Source organism: Oxyura jamaicensis, chromosome 4 (genome assembly GCF_011077185.1).
Source record: "Oxyura jamaicensis isolate SHBP4307 breed ruddy duck chromosome 4, BPBGC_Ojam_1.0, whole genome shotgun sequence".
Lineage (NCBI taxonomy): Eukaryota > Metazoa > Chordata > Aves > Anseriformes > Anatidae > Oxyura > Oxyura jamaicensis.
This window is the reverse complement of record NC_048896.1, coordinates 62,557,018-62,564,282: the sequence shown is the minus strand read 5'-3', so window position 1 is coordinate 62,564,282 and position 7,265 is coordinate 62,557,018. Positions and strand designations below refer to the sequence as shown.

General features: G+C 45.3%; 1 long non-coding RNA gene across 3 annotated transcripts; it reads left to right on the top strand.

The window, feature by feature from the left end:
• Positions 1-3,383: 3,383 nt before the first annotated feature.
• On the top strand, positions 3,384-6,074 carry LOC118167151. 3 transcript variants are annotated; one of them, XR_004750970.1, is made up of 3 exons: positions 3,384-3,563; positions 5,369-5,531; positions 5,686-6,074. It is a non-coding gene; the product is annotated as an uncharacterized LOC118167151 (long non-coding RNA). The 3 variants fall into 3 exon arrangements; XR_004750972.1 differs by having other exon boundaries at positions 3,384-3,567; positions 5,386-5,531; XR_004750971.1 differs by lacking the exon at positions 3,384-3,563 and adding an exon at positions 3,598-3,664.
• Positions 6,075-7,265: the final 1,191 nt, after the last annotated feature.

Here is a 7,265-nt window from a genome sequence, read left to right as displayed (position 1 = left end):
GGTTTCCAAATGTGCTGGTGAACTTGGCAAGGATCGCCCACACTGTACATCTAAGGGAAATACCAGCCAAAGTGGGAGGGTGTCCATCTCCTATTTGCTTTATTCCTGTTTCCAATGGGATTTAATCCAAAGAACCCCAGAGTTTCTGACTTACATGCTTCTATCTCAGCAGTGTGCCGATGGGCAGGTTACATGAGCCAGCTAGTGGTTGTCCACCTGAGAGGACAGAAATGCACTTTGTATGTAGACTCAGCAGCTCCACAGGTAACAGGGAAACAAGTGCATCAGGTTTAGCTGCAAATTCTGCTCAATGTACTCTGTCAAATGAGAACCTGCAGTGAAGCTCATGAAGGATTACCTAAAATTCAGCTTTGTTCACTGGACGATGCGACCTGAAAATTTCTGAAAATCAAGCTTAACTCAGTTTCTACATATGGATTTCAGAAACTAACTCAGGCCTTTAAAAATATTGACCTTGTTGGTCCATCTTGCCTTTAATTTATAACTTGGAATGGTCAAGATAAAGACAAGTGCTGACACTGAAGTATAGGGCTCACACTAGAAGAGGAACAGAACAATTGCAGGGGTGCAAGTGAACAGGAGCACTTTGATGTATTTTTTGTCTATCTACATGCCTAGCATTTGAGATCTGTACACCTTAATACTCTTAATATTTTATTCTGAAGTTTCAGTGAAGATAATTAAAACAATGGAGAAAAAGGTGATTTTATGTTTTATGTGTGCTCAATAAAGACTATTTCTTCAAATTGAGAGAATAATTATAATCCTTATTTTTTTCAATTTGTGTCCAGCTGGAACTTGACACCATAGGCACCTACTGCATTTTTACTTCTCTTACAGGAGTAAGGAGTTTTTTGTTTTGCTTTGTTTTGTTTTGTTTTGTTTTGTTTTTCTGTTATAAATACACACACTCATTTTCTTTCAGACAACTCTCCTACCTTTTCTGGCAGACGATAATGCTGAGGAAATGCAGTGCGCTTCTTGGCACCTTGACTTACAAGTGCTGAAATAATACATTTTCCTCCCTTGTTGAATAATTATTTGCTGTTGCACTGCAAATACTGCTTCTTACTTTACACAGAGGGGCAAGACTGCAGGATCTGGGCTGGTGTCCCTCAGCTGGACCTTCTCATCAGCTGGGCCAGACCCCCGGCAAGGCAGGGCTTTGTGAAAGCTCTGCTGTGCAGGCTGGGATCCAGCCCTGCTGCTGGAGGCACCCTGCTCTGATGGCCGCGGAGGAACTGCAGATGAAAGCAGATGCTAACAGCTAGGTGGCTGGAGTTATGTGAGGTGACTCCCACCCGCCACCACTTAAACTCAATGAAGTCCTTTTTTCCTGCATTTTTCATCTCTGCCTCTGGCTTGCTTTCTGACTTCTGTTGAGACATATTTTCAAAGAGACACTTTTCTGTCTCTTTTGGAATGTTTATATAAAATACAACTCATGATAATAATATGTCCCATGACATGGCCTGTATGATAGATAACCCTGTCCTCTGGCTGCTTTTGCCTTCTGTGGGCACAGAGTTGATATGTGGGGATATTTGCATACACAGTCAACATAAAACAAAGTTTTTCCTCTCGCATGTCAAGAATTTCCTCTGTGACTTTGGACAGACCGTTCTGTTTGCCAGCCTCACTCGTACATGGTGTTCTGCTGCAGAAAATGATGCCTCCATCGTGTTTTTCAAAGAGGATGTAAATTTGCCAAAACAAGTGATGGGCAGAGGAATGCCTGCCTACTCTGTTTCGGTTATATGTAATCTTTACAATATCCTCTCACAATGCCTCCCAGATAAGTGGGTGGTATGCCAGAAGCACAGAACAGTTAAGACGTCTCATGATCTCATCTGCTCTCTGCTTTAAACAAGGTGCTTTTGATGGGTTATGAGACATGACATCGCAGCCTGCTGGGTAGAGCCAGTTGCCCCAGGCCCTGCAGCTACGGTGGTGGGCACCCCACAGAGCTGCTCTGCAATGAGTGCCGAAGAGAGGAGAAGTGTGAATGACAACAGAGAAACAATGGGTGAGTTGGACGAGGATGTGCGATGACACATCGGAGTCAGAAGGGCAAACAGTTTGTAAAATTCCCCATCCCAGCTCCAGCCTTGGCGGAGGTACAAGTGCAAGGGGAGGCCAGCAGACCCTGAGACTCCAGGCCTTCCTTCCAGAGAAACAATTCCCACTCCTCAGCATGATCGTTAGCGGTGGTGGAACCTGCTTCACATTCTTACTCCTTTTGTTGGAAAAAGTTGGTGTCCTGATAAAGTGGGATTTTATACTTTATGTATGCAAGAAGCAGTGTGAAACAAAAGCCTGAGCCAGGAAAGCCTGCCTTCAGATCTCACCCTTGCTTAGGGACGTGGTCTAGGGGTGGACTTGGTTGTGCTAGGTGATGTCTGGACTTTATGATCTCAAGGGACTTTTCCAACTTATTACGTGTATAATCTGACTTTGATGAAGTACTTTTACTATGCCTTAGTAAGAAGGCAGTATGGAAAGGGAACCACTGAGTGCACAAATTATGGTCTCAAAGATGACTGCTTTAAAAGCTCATTATAAAGGGAGCATTTTGGGTGGGGGTTGCTGCCCTTTTGGAGCATGGGATGCCCTGTAAGACCGGTTTGGAGAAGGTCCTCCACCACAGGACCTGAGCCTTGGCTTCAGCAGCTGTCTCAGCACTTGGGCAGCCCTTGCTCCTGGCTTTGGCCTGTCGTCCTGGCTGGGCACCCCAATGCCCACACTTGGTTACTGGTCCCCAGCACCCCTGCCTTCCACTTTCTAGGGGACTAATAGTTTCACATGCTTGTCTCCATGAGTTTAGCTCAGTCCAGGCAAACAGCAGAGATGCTACCTGGCAAAGGGAAACAGGTGAAAGCACTTAGTCATCTGCATTCATTTCCTTGACAAAAGGACTTGATATTGTCAGCTGGTGCATAGCCTAGGGGTTATCTTCTTATCCATGCCTAGGCAGGAAACCGTCTGATTTACAACTGGATGTAAGAAATAGTGATTGCATGCCTAATCTGTAGAGTAGATTACTGCAGTATATTTCCTTCAGGGTACAACCCTGCAGGATCCCAAGTCAGCAAGATCAAGCAGTGCACCTGTGGGTTGTTGGCTAAGCAAGTTAGGGTACTGAGGACAAGGTAGACTGGTGCTCCAGGATCTGAAAGCTCAGTGTGAAATGGAAAACTTCTGCCCTGAAAGCTGTGAGCAGTCAGAGGCTCCTGCGCAGGCTCGTTTCTGCTCCTAGGGAGTAGCTGTATTACTCCACAAAATCAGCAGGTGCAAATTCATCTCGGGGGGGCACACCTAGTAAGGGAGCCTTTGCTCAGATGTAGGGGTAAGCTCTCGGCCTGTTCCTCTTGGTACAGCTCACAGTCTGTCTTGATCTCTGGGCCTTCCACAAGATCTGCAATATTAAGCTTTGGGGGTTGTTTATTACTTGAGAGAGATAATATGTCACTGCATGGCTGTGGGAATCACGCTGCTGTCTTCTGTTTTGCTGGAGCTGTGCTGAAGCACCTGGAATGTATTTGGTGAGTCTATGCTACGATGCTAGAGTCTGCAGTAGCACACTTCAGATAGTGTGTTGGTGAAAAAACTGGCCTGTGACCTGTTGTTAAGCTTCAGCTATTTGGTGTGAGAATTATGCTATCTGCTTTTTGCAAAGTACTTGCTCTACATCTTCTGGAGAGATCACATTGAGGTACTTACCAAATGAATGTACTCTTACTCCTTTGGTGCATAACCAGAGATAGTCCCTGTCCAGGACAGGGCCTTTGGGTGATACCCCTGTGATACAAAGGGTGCACTTTTAAAACCTCACAACCATAGCCCTGTATGTGGCTGGTGATGGGAAGCTGCTGTTGGAGGGCATTAACTGCCTGATGGCATGTCTTGCCCCATCCAAGGTGCCCCCCAGAAAGCAAGGTAGTTTGGAAATGCATCTTGCAATTAAAACCTCTATTTTCAAGTGCAACTCTGTTGCTTGTGCATGCTGGGAACGGCTTCCCATCTTTCAGTCTTCGGGTTGCTGGGCTACACTTAATAGGATATATTTTTTTCTTTCCTCCTTGAACCACAAAGCTGCCAAACTATCTAAGAAAGAGGCTTGTAATTAATGCTAAGTGGAAACCAGGGTGGCTGCTTAGCATAGGGCTCTTGGGGCATGCTCTGGCCTCAAAGGATGCTGATGTGGCTCTGAAATAATCTTTTTTTTGTTTTGTTACTGTACTTGAGACTAGAAACTACCCCCCTGCTCCAGATATTTGTCTTGATTGTGACTGAAATATGAATATTGCACTGCTGTGGTATGGAAGCATTCATTTTGGGATTTTATTTTATTTTTTATGGCACTCAAGGAAAGGTTTAATTTGCTTCTCCTTAAAAGCTCTATGTAAATTCCTGTCATAGGTTGTGCCCTGGGATTTTGGGGCTGTGCTCTTCCTGATGACAACTTCATCATATACTTTTGCCTTGTCTATAAGGGGACTGCTATGGGGATGTGGTTTCTTAGATGCCTTCTCCTAGGCAAAATTTCATTGCTCCGATAACTGTTTTTACTTTATGAAGTGCTGAAAGTGTTGCTATCAAAGCAGCAACAAACTTGATCTGAGATTCACCTGCTTCACATATATATATACATGCACGTTTTTATATAAACATAATATATATATATATATATATATATATATATATATACACACACACATACACACACACTTTGCCTTCAGGTTGTTTCCCCACAGAGGCTGCACAGTGAGTGGAACACAATTTCCATGTATGCTGCGTGGGTTGAATACCTTGTCCTGATTAACCATGCAGTGCTTTTTGCTCAGCTCCTGAGGAAATAGGGGAAGTGGAGTCAGAGGCTTTTGCTTGTGCTTTTCCAATACTTTTTGAGTGTTTAAAATCCTTAGAGAAAAATGCTTTTACCTGGTTAGAAACTTTTAGTTGGGTAAAAAGTGAGAAGAGGTACTGAATGGCAAAAAAAGTGTGAGGGGCGGGTAAGTGAAGCTGGTTATTTTATTTTATTTTATTCCGTTCTACAGTGATCCAGTTTAACTGTTTAACTCCAGGCTTTTCCTTTGGCCTCACCTCGGAACTATATTCTGTGTGTTTCCACATCTGTTTGATATCTAGTATTTTGGTGAGATTGTAGTGGAAGTGCTGGTGTTTTTGCCCCATGACTTAGGTTATGATAAATACTGCAGCTGTTGCAGCCCTGGCTTTGCCATTTGGCCAAAATGATGTTGGTAATGTTGTTTTCTGTCCTGTCACGAGCAGGGTATGGTGGAGGATGCATTCTGTCATGTTTCTGAGTTTTAATTCTTGCTTTGAGGATTTTTTTTACGTGAGTGTTAATTTTTAATGAAACCCTCAAGTGTCAAGCAGTGTCAGACATGTTCAGAATTCTTGAGTTCTTCTTTTTGAAGCTGACCTTGGAGAAAATCAATGCAAGGAGTATTTTTCTCATCCGGTGTCTTCGTGGCTCTCTCTAAAACGTACGTCAGCGTTTCCCAGCTGCCCTGGTTTCTCATGCATATGAGCCCTGCCAAACGGTTTCCTAATGCACCCTGTTAGGACAAAGGCTCAGTTGTTGTTTTTCTGTTGATAAACTGGACATTTAACTGCTTCGTTTCCCCCCTACTGCAACAGGATTAGCTGGAGGCTATTTGCTCGGGCCCCAGCCCTTGGGCTTGCTGGGACAATCGCTCAGAGGTTCAGATTTAGAAACCAATGAACGTCAAGCTGCGCCTCTGAACTCGGCTTCCTTTCAGATGAGCCGGGGTGACCCACAGCCAGCTGTAAAGAGTGTAGTGACCACCCCCCTGCCTTTTGGAAAGGAGAATATTTCCCAAAGCACTGGCAACACTCCTGACTTCCTCCTCTGTGGGCTCTGGATGCGATTTGCGTGTGCCAAGTTTCATCTTGAGGAGATGTCCGTCCAGCCTGGTGTGCAGGCATCGGGGGATGAGTGCTGAGGTGTTGGGGGGGGGAATGCTGCTAAAAATCTCTTTTGCTATTAAAAACACAGCTGGTAAAAACAGAAAGCCTCGGCTGGTCATCTGCAAGGCTGGCTGCCTGACCAGAGCCCTCTGTTGCAGCCAGCCCCTGATAAGACGCGGCCGCCCCTTGGGAAAGTTCCCCTTCGAGTCCCCGTGCCTGGGAAAGCTGCTCTCAGGCTGGGGGGGGAGGCGGCTTGAATCGATGCACGGAGTCAGCGGCCCCGCTGAGGGGGCTTTTTCTCTCTCCTCAAGAACAGACCGCTCACAAAGCCAGATGGTTCCCGTCTGCTGGCTGTATTCAATGCACTTCCTCCCACAGACGGGAGCCCTTTTGCCCTCCTCCCACCCCCCCCTTTCAAGCATCCACCACGGGGCCTTTCTGTTCTGCGGCTGGAAATAATCTTTTATTGCCCAGTTGTTCGGAAGTGACCTTTTGCCCTTGATTAGATAGCACCAGGCTCTATCGCCGGATTGCTTTTGAGCTGGCAGTTGCTTTTTTGTGTTGCCTGATCCGGTGTCAGGGAGAACAATGCAGGGCTTTGCAAAATTTCAGGCCACATGGGGGCTGGCTGGGGGCAGGGAGGCACGGCGTGCTATAGAGCAGCTTTCTGGACCGTGATTAATTATAGGAAAACATTTCCGTTAATAAACTGCAAAACAAATTGTGTGTTTGTCCCTTTTTTTAAAAAAATATTCATCTCGTGCAACGATACCTATTGCTGTGTGCTCCTTCCCAGGCTTGTTGGTGGTGAGGAGCAAAGCTGCTCCTCGTTCCTCTTTGACAGCAATTTCATATGTGGTTGTGCAGGCAGGTAAGCTGAAGCCTACCCCAAAAACAGGAGCCCCAAACACTCCAGCTGGTGTTGAGCTTTGATTCTCTGTTTCCTCAGTGGGGTGGCTGGAGAAGTCAGTTCCCGGGAGATGCTCCCAGGCCCTGGAGGAAATGATGCCTCTTGTTCTGAAAAGCAGATTTGATAGGCCCAGAAAGAAAACTGGGAAGCCTCCTCTTTAGGCAGATAAGTGTGTTTTAATGAAGGTGAAGGAAATTCCGTAAAATGCAGTAAGAAGAAAAGTGTGTGTGTGTGGGGGGGGATTACAGACTTTTTTTAAAGAAACAAACTAGAATTTGAATGTACATTATACCTCGCTTAGCATATAAATCATTACTAGTCTGTTATTTTTTGTTAAAGAGAAAATGTACTGCATCTACTTCGGGTGAAAAAAAATTTC